A 13,148-nucleotide genomic window follows, 5' to 3' on the forward strand; every position below is an offset into this window, starting at 1 on the left:
CCGCCCCCGCCCGCCCCCCTCCTACCTAGCCGCGTCCCGCCCCCCGCCGCGCCGCTCCCCACTCGCGGCCGCCCGCTCCCGGTTAGTCCCGCCCCCCGCCGCGCGACCATCGGTTTCCCTTTCCATCACTCACGAGCTCCTCTTGAGCTCATTGGTACGTGTCGGGGTGACGTGGGAACAGGGCGCTCGCGGCGGAGGAGGAGGCGCAGGGCCAGACGGTCTTCGCCGGGAGGAGAGAGCGCGCCGGGACGCTAAGCCGCAGCAGCGCCCAGGCCCGGCCCCGGGCTCCCCGGCGATTCCGCGCACGTTCTCAGCCTGCTCCTGGCTTGTCTCTCGCGCTCTGCCGAGGGCGTGTAGAATACCTGCCGAAGCCCCCAAACTCCCACATTTCTTTCTGTCTTGGAGTTGTTGAAGATTCGTCCCCACTCTGTCCCTCTCGGAACCAGGAGTGAGTTCTCCCTCCCAAGGCCCTGCTGTCTCCAGGACTGCGGCGCGCCCTAGGAACAGAGCCGTGCTTTCACGCTCCAGTCACCTTCCTCCTGATGAGAAGGCCATTCACTCTCTTTCCATTCTCAGTACTTACTTGCTGCCACCTTCAAGAGAAAACGGCCAAACATGCCGACCTGGAACCTCAGTGACCTCCGACGCCCTCCTTAAAGCGGCAGTCTCTGATCTGTCTCCTTTGGAGTGGAGTCCGCAGCTTCCTCCTAGCATTAAGACCCTTCCTAGCTTTCCTCTGCTGTGTGTCACTGCCTGCCCTGCCCTTCATCACTGAAGAATGCTATCTCCCCACCCCGTCCCTGCGCTCAGCTGTCTCCAACTTCGTTCACTTACTTGGTGTCCATTCAGTGAACCTGCCTTTGCTAGTCACATCTGCTGTCTCCTGCACTTACTGAGGCCAGATGACATTTTTGCTTTCCCTCCCAAACTGGTTGGCTGGCTTGCCTGCCCTGAGTGATCGCTAAGATCACTTTAAAGGCCTCATCCTTTTCTCTTCACAGATGTCCCTGTACGGTTTATACGACTTAGTCACTGTCCACACTCCAATCAATAGACATCTGGCTTACACTTTTGTTCCTTGCTTTCTGAGTTCAAACCCTTTTATCTAGTGCCCTGTTTAGCTTCTCTCCTTGTATATTAGTAGCAAAACACTCAACGCACACTTTCTCTGCTTTCCTGCTACACAGGGCATTTCCCAAAGTCGGCCTCAGTCCTGGCATCTAACAAATGGGCAAAGCCCTGATTCCTAGGTGCCTCTCTGCCCTTGTTCCCCTCCTCCAACTGACTAGTTGTTAGGAATATAAGTTTACAAAATTAAAAAACAAAACAAAACAAAACAAAACACTTTGGGTAGCTTAGTAACCGTTTGTGTGACTTGGAATAGTGAACGGCATGTGAGATAAAAATTGGCCACCAGGAAGCTCTGATAGGAGCCAGACCACAAAACAAGTTCCAGGCCGGCTACCTGCCAACTCGAATACAAACCAAGCCCAGGACAGGCCTTGATATGATAGTGAACTGTCCCCAAGGTGCTTAACTGAAATGCAGGTCTGCTAGCCCTACACTGTAAGTCCTGACAGTACAAAACCACCACCACCCCCACTTCCACCTCCACCACCACCATCACCCCCCCACCTCCACCTCCACCACCACCCCCCCACCTCCACCCCCACCCCCACCTCCACCACCTCCACCACCACCACCCCCACCACCTCCACCATCACCTCCACCACCACCAGACAAAATGATAGGAAGACTGGAAGATGGGCAATGATCTCCAGGGTCACATGACACGCTTCTCTATCCTCTGTGTGGATGGGTGCCCATCGGCAAAAGGGCTTGGGATTGCGCGTGGCCCTGGCCCCAGGGACCATTGAACTTCTGCCTGTCACTGGGCTCACACAGGCCCACCTGTGACAGCCACTAGCCTCTGCTGTCACCATCAGGGCCATCCTCGGAGCCCACCACAGCTGAAAGACTCCATGGTGGACTCGGATCAAACCTGCAGACTCCCGAAGTGCGCTCAAGAGAAGGTTCCAGTGGAGTTTCTGCACAAACCACTGTTCCCTGCGCGATGGGATGTCTTTAACTTTTATACTAGCATCATGCTATAAGTAACGCTTGTGTGAATAAACCGAGGGTATTTGCAAGACAAATCTTGTGTGGACATCCTAATTGCTGGGTGCCTTTCAGCCGATATCTCCATGTCCTCTACACCGGTACATGTACAAGGTGAGTAATCCATTAGATTTGAAAATATGGAATTTAAAATACTCTAAAACTTTATAAGCCATGAATTTGGGGTTTTAGAACATTTTGGACTGAAGCTGATTTGGTTATAGTTTGGGGAGTGGTTATAATGTTTGACATTTAAGATGATGACTTTGGACTCTGAAACATTTACATTTGAGGTGCATTTCAGTTATTAACATCTCCATGCCTCTTGATGGGATCCCCATGATACAAAGGAGAACATAAGGAACTCGGGGTCTCTCTTCTACCTAAAAAAAAAGCAACAAACACCAAAAACATAATTCTAATTGCGTAGGTGCATGTGCCCACCGAGTCCTGAAGAGGGCGCTGGGTCCCCTGGAGCTGGAGTTCCAGGCCCTGTGACTTGGGTGCTGGGGACTGGTCCAGCATGGTTGTGAGTTGGGCTCTCGGGGCCTCAGTCTGGTAAAACGTTCCCTTCCTTCATGCCTGCTCCACACAGCCCATGCTGTGGCTCCAGGCTTCGTCTTCACCCTGCGGCTTTCCAGTTCCTTCACACTACTCAGTGACAATGGGATGGCCTGGACGTGATTACATGCCCATTCCATTGCAGAAGAACAGCCATGCTGCAATTGGGCAGGGCCATGCAGGTTAGTCCTCTGATCAGAAACAAATGACTTCAGTATGTGACCTAACTGGAAAGACTAGGAGAGTCAGCACTGTAGCAAAAACAAAACAAACAAACAAATAACAACAAAACAAAACAACAACAAAACTGGCATAGCCTTTTGGAAAGCTCTGGCCATGTTTGTAGAAAGTGGGACTGCTTCTAGACACATAGAGAAACGGGCTGGAAGCTTCTAAACTGAAGCATCTGGAATGTTGTAATAAGGAATTAGTCTTTATCCTGGTTAGATGGTCCCTGAAGGTTTCCCTGGGGGAAAAAGTTGGTCAAGTCGTATCTCCAGAGATGATCATCAGAACTATACGGAGTGAGGAGAAATAAGCACAAGGCTGTGGGTTTGGGTTTTATTGTTGTTGTTTGTTTGTTTGTTTTTTCTCAAATAAGCAGAATATTTGCTTGAAGCATTTGTTTAGAAAGACTTTGTTCCCGAGACCAGGCATGTGCCTCAAAGGCAAAGGCTGCCTCCTTTAGCAACTCACAATTAACCTAGTCCTGCAAGAATTAAGCCAATGCCCTCAGTGACCTTTTCACCTCTTAAAGTCTTTGCCTCCCAACACCACCGCCACATGGCGGTGTCTCCCATCAAACCATATTAAAGCCCTAACAGCCTATTCCCTTTCAATGCTTTTTTTTTCTTTTTCTTAAGCTAACTCAAGTGGCTCTTACTTCTGTTTACACAAAGAAACTTTGATTAAGATAAATGTAACATAAAATGCCATTTGTAGCAGGCAAGAGACATGGTAGGTGGCACAGGTACTCTAACAGGAATTCTACCTTCAGTCCCCTCTTCTTTCTTGTTGGCTGTCTGAGCAGAATCATAGAAGTGAGTAAGTAGCCAGGGTGGCCCTGGCTTGAGAATGAACGTGGTCTCGGCTTGGGCTGTGAATCATTTTCTTCACGGTTCAAAGGAGCAGGGTGGCCCTGGGAACCAGCAGGCCGTGTAGAGGTAAATGTATCCACGAGAGGTAGAAGACTTCAGAGCCAGTGACTACAGTGTAGTGAAAAGGGCCCACAGAGGGCCACCCATTAGACTCCGTTGAGTGATGGTGGTCACTTTGACTAACTTTGGAGTCAGCTATGACATGCACTTCGAGGCTTGTCTTTGATGGTGTTTTTAGACGTAACTACAGAAATCCACTCTGAATGGGCGTCACCATCGTCCCATGTACTGGGATCTCAAACTGGATAAAACGGGTGGAGAGAGAAAGCCAGAGGAGTTCGGCTCTCTTTCTCCTTTCTCTGCTTCTCGGGATGCTGAGATACAAGCGAGCCCCCAGTTAAGTGCTTGTGTTTATAAGAAGCTGCTTTAATCATAGTGTAGAGGAATTTTAATTCAGAACGTGGTTGCTCTGGCAAGAGATCACATCCAAGATTTTATAGGTCTGTGTGATCCAGCTGGAATACAGACACGCCTTTAATCCCAGGGGACAGAGGCAAGCAGAGCTCTGAGTTCAAGGTCAGCCTGATACAGAGCAAGTTTCAGGTAAAGAGAAGCCCAGGTCCAGGTGTGGTGGAACACACCTTTAGTCCCAGTGCTCAGGAGACAGAAGCACGCAGATCACTGAGTTGAGTTCAGTCAGCTCTGAGCAGTGGAGTTGAGTTCGTGGAATTTAGAGGCTTTTTTTTTTTTTTAAAGATTTATTTATTACATAGACAGTGCTCTGCCTGCATGTACACTTGCACACCAGAAGAGGGCACCAGATCTCACGATAGATGGTTATGAGCCACCATGTGGTTGTTGGGAATTGAACTCAGGACCTCTGGAAGAGCAGATGGTGCTCTTAACCGCTGAGCCATCTTTCCAGCCCCTAGAGGTGTTTTTATCAGCACAGTTGTACAGATGCAGGTTGCAGGGAGAGAACAAGGTACACACAGGTGAAGACAGAGAGAACCAGGGAATAAGAAGGAGCCTAAAGATTAAAACAGATCTAGAGTTAGTTGGAGGCCAAGCAAAGCAAATTCAGTGAGAAGCAGAAAAAAAGCCAGTGTGAATCAGTCAGCTGGGAGAAGTTTGAGCCAGAACAGCTGAGTTGAATCAGCCAGCCAGAGCTCAGAAAGGACTAGAAAGGGTAAGTTTATTTATTTATTTATTTATTGAGACAGGGTTTCTCTGTGTAGCCTTGGCTGTCCTGGACTCGCTTTGTAGACCAGGCTGGCCTTGAACTCACAGAGATCCACCTGCCTGTGTCACCCGAGTGCTGGGATTAAAGGCGTGAGCCATCATGCCCGGCTCTCAGCAGTAAGTCTTAGAGGCTGAAAACATTCTAGGCCTAGATTAGATTGTACTGAGACTAGAAGCTTCCAGGTCCAGGCTAGGTTAGCAGCCAGAGGCAGTAATCCTCAGGAGATGAAAAAACATTACTTTTATATCATAGTGTCTCTTCACAGCAATAAAAGTGACTGAGGCACATCGTAAACTGTAAGCCAAAGAAACCCTTTCTTCCCTTGAGTTCTTTCAGTTCCTATTATTTTATCACAGAGAAGCAAACTAGAATGCTGGGAAACATACACGTGCCATTTTCACTAAGAGGAATGGCAATGAGTTAGAGGGCTTAATGAGGAAACCAAGTCACCAACTAAAACTCCACCAAGAAGAGGAGTAGAGCTGAGTGCTAAAACGGCAATTCCTCGGAAGCTGATGCCCGCTTAGGGTCAGTGCTGAGGCTGTTGCCGTACACTTCCCACCACTCATTTAGTGAGTCCTTGAAATAGAGTGCAGTGAGCTGGCTACCATCATGAGCCCTCTCACAGGTGAGGAGACTGAAGCTGATGTCCTTAATCCCTTGCCTAAGATCCCACAGATACCATGGGGTCAAGATGGGGCGGGGGAATGGGCGGTGGCTTAACCATTAAGGGCACACAAGAGTCCCGGAACTTGCTAGCCAACCAGTGTGTGGCCAAAAGAGCAAGCTCCAGGATCAGTGGATGCATCAGAACATATTTCAAAAGCTAAAGTGGAGAGAGACTGAAGCAGACACCCAACATTGACCTCTGGCTTACACACACACACACACACACACACACACACACCCCTGAGCACCTGATGGGGAGATGGCTGAACCCAGTGGTCTGTCCCAAGGCTTTGCACACAATCAGAGCACAGCAGCTCCTCTAAGAGGTGGACACAAGTAAGTAGATGTGTGTTATGCAGCAGCTTCTGTAAGTGGGTGAGAGGCAAGAAGCCACTGACCTTTGTCACCTAAGAAATCAAAGTGTATGGGTTAAGGCAGGTCTCCTTGGAGGAGGCAGTTCATCATCTGGGTTTTTCCAGACACTAAAAGTCAGATGAAAGGAAGTAAGACTTCAGCGGAGGAGAAAAGGCCAGGTTTCACAAGAGGTGAGAATAGCAGAGGGGTGTGACTGGACAGAGCAGTGTCTATCCATCTCTATTCCACAGTAGAATAATGCCTCGGTACCTAGATGGATAGTTTGCCTTGGGTGGTTGGGGGGGCTGGGATCAGGATCATTGGTGTCTTGCTTTCTTGGCCCCTGTCACTTCTGACCACACTCCATTTCTCACACAGTGCAGCCAGCTGTCCACCTCTCTGGGGAGCTGAACATACCCTGACAATGCCCGTGACAGCTGGATGATGAGGTCTTAAGGTAAGTAGGACCCAGGACACCCTGGGACCCAGGACACCCTGGCACGTGGCAGGGAAAGCACTTATCAGCAGGTAAGATCTTCTCATAGCCCAGTGATCATGGGATTGAATCCTAGGGTGTCACAGCTTGGAACTTTCAGGCACGTGGGAATTCTTTTCTCTCACCTCATTGCAAAAACAGTGTACTTTTTTTTTTTTTTTTTTAATGTTGACCTCTCCACGTTTTTCAGTGAACTGTAATAGGCACAACCATTTTTTCCCATGAATAAACTGCAATTTACTCTCCATATATGACAAACTGCATCTCTTCTGTATATAAAGTAAGCGTACTGTTTAATGGCTCACCTTTATTTTAAAAATTTAAACTTAAAGCTCTTGTTTTTTTTCCACATTCAAATATAGCTATGCTCTTGTCAACATGAAATAAATTTTATTACATGGAAAGCTAATTATTTATGTGCAGACCCTTTGATTCTTTTTACAAAAAAAGTCAGGTATCTGTGAGTCCCTCTGCTGGGCGCTTGGGTTTCGGAGCCAGGAGAGTTCATACCCTCAGGGAAGTAACAGGTTTTTAACCCATTGAAGGGTAGAAGACAAAGAACAGAGGAGAGGAAAAAGCCTGGAGACACAGACAGGTTGGAAGTGTGAGACATACAGTAGACAAACGCGAGCTCCGGTCCAGAGGCCCTGGGAGAGAACCACACACTTCTGTTACAGATCTGAGCACAGACAGGGAGAGCTGCAGCTGTGTGAGAGCTTACCTCTGGGAGGGCCTCTTAAAATAGGAGACATTCCATCAGGAAGCCCAAGGGGGTGTGCTTGGACACTCCCAAGACTACCCTAGGCTCAGTGACTGGCTACAGGTGCTCACAAAAGTGAGCAGTGCTCCCATTCCTACAGTTTATTAGAGCTGAAGATACAATTAAATTCCATAGGGAATATGATTCACAGGGTGGAGGATGGGGGGCGGGCACCAAGCACACTTTTCAGTTGCCATTACCTTGTGTACTTGTGTAGACAACACTTGATTCTCCCAGTGAGAGTATGACCAGAGACATAACTTCTACTTGGGGAGCTCCTCATGCCTAGGTCCCCAAGGATGGTGTGAAGGGTTAGTCACACAGACAAGACTGGCAGCTCAAGCTACCCACCAGAGGCCAAGCTGATAAAAGTTGAGGCCTCTACCATCAATTACACTGTTAGCAAGATCTAGCACGGCCCATATAAACAAATACATGCTTATCAGACAGCATGTTCTAGAGGCTTAGAGGTTATCTCTCAGGGACGCAGGAAGGGTCAGACCTCTCTTTGAATCGAGCGAGGTTAAATTACTGTCTCAGATAAGCTGAGAAAAAATTCTACAATAGCAAGTTGTACAAGACTATCCTCTAAGGCTTGGAGTCTAAGCCACGCAGCTGCTGTCTTCAGGAGTCCAGTTGGGCTTTCTTACCAAAGATCGTAGCTTGTTGACTCCACCCTGAAAGGAGCAGGCGCAGAAGGAAGGGTCATGGGGCCCATGCCTGAGTATCCAGCTGTATGCACTGTCTTCAACTCTATCTTAATCGTGCATGGCCTTGGGGGTCTCTGTGGGTGAGGGAAGATGAGGGGAGGGGCTTCCATCTACACAGCCGTGCTAGAGCTGTTCTCCCTACTCGATGCGCGCCTTCCAATGTGGCTGCTTTAAGGTCACTCTACTCCTCATCCATTGCTCTATAATAAATAAGCCTAACAAACTCATTAGTTCTCCTGGGTGAACTTTGGAGGAATAGCACCTCAGTTTGTAGCTGGTACCCGGAGAAAAAGGGTAGGTATGGTCTGCAGTTTTCCTCAAGGGGATGAACTAGCAATGAAGGCAATAATAATTCACTGAAAACTGGGCTGAAGGCAACTTATGGCCATGGAACTTAAGAGTGGGAACAGGGTGGCAAACTAGTCAATAAGGCAAAAAAGTCAATAAGTCACATTTGGCCATGAGTAGGTTATTTCTGACCTGGCACAGTTTACTAGACCTGTTAGGATCAAGGAGGAAAAAAAAAGATAGCATGGTTTGAGGAATACAGACTACAATGTCATAGTCCACACTGACTTCCATAACAAAATACAACAAACTAGGCACCTTATTATTATTTTTTTAAGTTTACTTTTCACATTCTGGAGGCTGACAGGTCCAACAAAAGTGTTCTAGCAGATTTGGTGTCTGCTGAGGAGCTGCTCGCTAATTCACAGATGGTGAGTTTTCACTGTTTCCCCATGTGGTAGAAAGGTCAAGGCACCGCTCCCTGACCACTTGTTTGGTCCATGACCCAGTCACCTCCCCAAAGCCTGTGCTCCTAAACCCATCACACTGGAAGCAGGGTACGTATCAAAATAAGGATTGCAAGTGGACACAGCAGGGCAGGAACAGGCTCAACAGTCATCACTTCCTGAGAAGATTATAAAAACTGACAAAACCAAAGACAAACAAACAAACAAACAAACACCCCCAAAAAACAAACCAAGCCAAAACAAACCAAAACAAAAAAAACAACCAAAAAAAAAAACAAAAACAAAAAAAAACCCCAAAACAAAAACAAAACATGTGTGGATCAAATAAGGCAGCTTCCATAACAGTTAACACAAAACTGCAGCCAGCAGGAGTAAGCAAGCGCTGAGGCATTGTATCATGTGCATCCTAGGAACAGGCGGACTGCCTCCAGCCCCTCCTGAGGCCCTGGGTTTGCCCATCCTTGCGATGGTGTAAGTTGGCTCAGTCGCAGGCATCTCACTTATAACGGCACCTCTCAAAAAACGGGAAAGGATCTTTTCCTGTGACTGGTTCATCCTTGGAGGGCAGAAAAACTTCTAGTCCAGAAGTTATCTGTCACAGTGCCTGATCACATGACCACCCTCAGCTAGTCAGGGCCTAGCACAATACAGCTTTCTGTTTCCCAGCCTCACAGGCTAGGGCGGCTGGGTGATCGGTGGTTTTTTTTTGTTTTGTTTTTGTTTTTGTTTTTTTGAGGTTCTGCTGGGAGAAGTTGCAGGCTGGGTAAGAAGTTGTCAGAGTCCTTGCTAGAAAACGCCTGGAGAAGACAGAGCAAGAAGAATTTTATTTTTAAAACTTCAAGTATGTTAGTGTTTATTGAAATGTAAGGCAAAGGAAGGAGATATTGCCGAGAAAGATGTGACGGATAAAGGATTCTGTAAAGCTATGGAAAATTGTTGTCTCTGAAGGCAGAAGTTGGAGCACATTGCCCATCCCCCCAGCTAACGCACATTTAATGATGGTCGGAATTAGAGACCTCTCTCTTCTGTCTTATGTTTTTTAAACTTCTTGTATTTCCCACCATATCCACATTTTAAAGTGTTTTGTTGTTGTTGTTGTGTTGGCCTTTTTCTCCCCTTTTGAGACAGGGTTTCTTTGTAACATCCCTGGCTGTCTTGGAGGTCTTTTTGTAGACAAGGCTACTCACAAACTCCCAGCGATCTGCCTGCCTCTGCCTCCCAACTGCTGGGATTAAAGGCATAAGCTGCCGTGCCTGGTGGAAGTTTTTATTTTCTTTTATTTTTTAAAATTAATTTGCACACTGCCTATTTTCTTTAATTTCTTCAAAGTGCAACTGTCTTCTCTATTTTCAGAATCTCCAACTTTCAAAAAGAATTGGTGAGAATATTTGTAGTTTAATCAACATTTACCAAGTTAAGTTTTTTGGGGTGAAGTGTATAAATAATAAAGTATGCTCTGGAGAGAAATGCTTAACAAGTTCTCTCCTGCTAATTCTCAAAGCATCCTTATTTATTTATTTAATACTTATGTTAAGCTTGCTCTGTCTGCATGCATGCATGCGTGTGTGCGCGCGCGCGCGCGCGTGCGTGTGTGTGTGTGTGTGTGTGTGTGTGTTTGTGTGTGTGTGTGTGTGTACATCAGGCAGCCTCTTATCTTGTTACTTCTGCTGTTTTGCTTCGTACTCTGAGCGACCTGGCTCGACAGCTTCCAGGCTGTTCCTTTCATTTCACCATCGGAGTGAGCGGTGGGATCACGGATGTGTTCGATGCCATCTGGATTTTTACATGGAGTTGTTAGGCTTGTGTGGCAATGAACCCTCTCTCTGGCCCTAGCTCTGTTTTTGTAGTTGTGACTCTGAGGCCAGAGCTTGACAGAGGCCAGGGCACTGCTAGGATGTGGTACAGCCGGGCTCACCACCAGGACGCCCAGCTAGGAAGGGTGGAAGGGATGCGTTCAGACCGGTCCCGCTGTTGTTCATTCATACACACATCCTGGGGTCCATATCAGGCAAAGCTCATAAAGAGTCTGTCTTACAATCTATTTCTTTATGTCTTCAGGAGGATTTTGTTCTCATCTACTTTTAGTGCTCTCTCTCTCTCTCTCTCTCTCTCTCTCTCTCTCCTTGAATCCTTATTTAAAATAAATAGTTTAATAATAATAAATGTGTCAGTGAGAATCACTGGAACAAATCTGTGTCTGCAAAGACTGATTGCAACTACAGTGATGTGGAGAGGGTGAAGTGTTGTAGATCCAGGGGCTAATTACCTTATTTTTGGACTAACTGCAGCTCCTTGCTTACCTCTTGTATAGGGACTAACATCCTGTGACTGATAGATAAACCTTTTTAAAAAAATCTATCAACCTAATTAGACCACTAGCTTCCACCAACCCAAAAGCCAGCGTCTGAGCTTGTAGCAGGACTTTCTCCATCTTGCTGTAAATGCCTCTTTGATATACCAACCAGTACATTTTAGACTTGCCCTGATTTGTGACTTTATTTCTTGTATAAAACTCTACAACTTCAAGAAGCCCTCTCTCACACTGGAACATGGCATTTGGGGTAACATATACCTGTGATTCTGGTTTTGTGGTGGCTGTTCTTGCTTGTCAACTTGACTACATCTGGAATTAGCTAAAACCCAAAAGTGGAAGGGCACACCTGTAAGTGAGAATTCTGGAATTTAAAAACACACAGAAATATAAGAATATGTTTTCATTTTAGTCCCAAGTGTAGGGCTATGGGGCTGCTTCACAGCAGCTGACTATGGTTTTGCCAGCTGCAGATAGTTTCTGAGATTGTGTGACCATTGGAATTCTGGGGATTTTTCAGCAGGAATATAAGTGCTAGGGCCCCGAGAGGTTGCTGGGTTGCTGGCTGTTGATCTTTCGGGGTGGGAGGCTGTGGTTCGGTAAAGTAGCCGTGCACAACAAGAAGAAATCAGCTACCCTGAGGGTGAAGCTCAAGCTTGCCCCAAGACACCTGACTCCTTTAACCAAGGTGAGTCCTAGACAGGTGCGGTAGTTTGTTTTCTCATGCAGAACTCAGGAGGACAGAGCAGATAGCTTGCAAGCAGCCGTGAGTCCCCCATCAAGCGAGGGCTGTATAGGCCCCTGATGGGGAGGAAGGATTTTGGAGGAAAGACTTCTGTCCTCTCAGAGGGACATTGATGTAGACCACCTTGTGAGCATGTGCAGACCTTGAAGGTGAGGCCGTTGGGGAAACGTGATGACTTTCACACAGAATGAAGCAGTATAAAGGCATCATTCAAATTCCTACTGAGGAAACAGAATGATGGAAAAATAGGTTTGGATGAGAGAAGAAATTTTTACATTTGCTAGTTTGAAATAAAATTTACTAGTGTCCTACAGAGCAAAAATTGCAACCTTTGGGCTGTTTTCTCTCTACGGCAGGAATTCTTTGTATCTACGCTAGACAAGATCTCCTGTTGCATGTAACCTCGCAGGTCTGAGCTCAGACCTCAAGTACCAACGACAACAACAAAAAACAATGCTTAAGTGGGCCCTGTTAAACTGCTGCCACGTGTTGCTTTTTGAAGAGTTCCTGAACGAGGTTGCACAAGCAACCCAGGGAGATTAAAACACCAGGAATATATTCACAGAAGAGCCTAGATGCAGAATCAAAGTGTCAGCATAGACACTTCCTTCCAGAGCTCAGGGAGTTGCAGGAGTCCGTCCACATCCTCACTTGTCGATATACCACCCTAGGCTCTGTTCTGCTGTCCAGGACGCTTCTATTGCTGTGATAAGACACCGTGACCAAGGCAACTTGTAGAAGAAGAAGATTATTTGGGGCTAATAGCCTCAGAGGGTTTGAGTTCATGACCGTCATGGGGGGCGAGCATGGCAGCGGGGGTAGTGGCTGTGGGCTTACATCCTGAGACCCACAAGCACGATGTAGAGAGAGCTAAGTGGGAGTGGCATGGGCTTTTGCAACTTAGAAGTGCACCCCAGGGGCACAGTTTTTTCAGCAAGGCCACACCTCCTACTCCTTCTCAGAACAGTTCCACCAACTGGGGGACCAAGTGTCCAAACACATGGTCTTGTGGGGGCCTGTGAGGAGCCAGACTGACCCGAGACTTTCTCAGAGGCCCTGATGACAGGACAAAGAGACCTTCAGTCCTGTGCTCTTGTGCAGGAGTAAACTCGGCAAAGGCTGGTCTGCTGCTGGAGCCAGTGCCTTGGAGGAGTCAAGGTTGGGCTTGTTATTGCTCATCATTCAGGATGGGGAGGGGGTTAGGGGGAGGGGGGGGGGAGGGGAGGGGGAGGGGCAGTTCTCATTTGACCCACCACAGTGCTCTTCCTAGTGTGCCTTTCTTTTTCTATCTCTCCTCCTGTGCCCTTCATTTGAATCTTCTCTTGTGAT

The 13,148-nt window shown here is 47.3% G+C and overlaps 1 pseudogene; it reads left to right on the forward strand.

The window, feature by feature from the left end:
- Positions 1–2,223: 2,223 nt before the first annotated feature.
- Positions 2,224–13,148, forward strand: part of LOC127202349 (elongin-B-like) — a 114,782-nt pseudogene continuing 103,857 nt past the window's right edge.

Source organism: Acomys russatus, chromosome 18 (genome assembly GCF_903995435.1).
Source record: "Acomys russatus chromosome 18, mAcoRus1.1, whole genome shotgun sequence".
NCBI classification, from domain to species: Eukaryota; Metazoa; Chordata; class Mammalia; order Rodentia; family Muridae; genus Acomys; species Acomys russatus.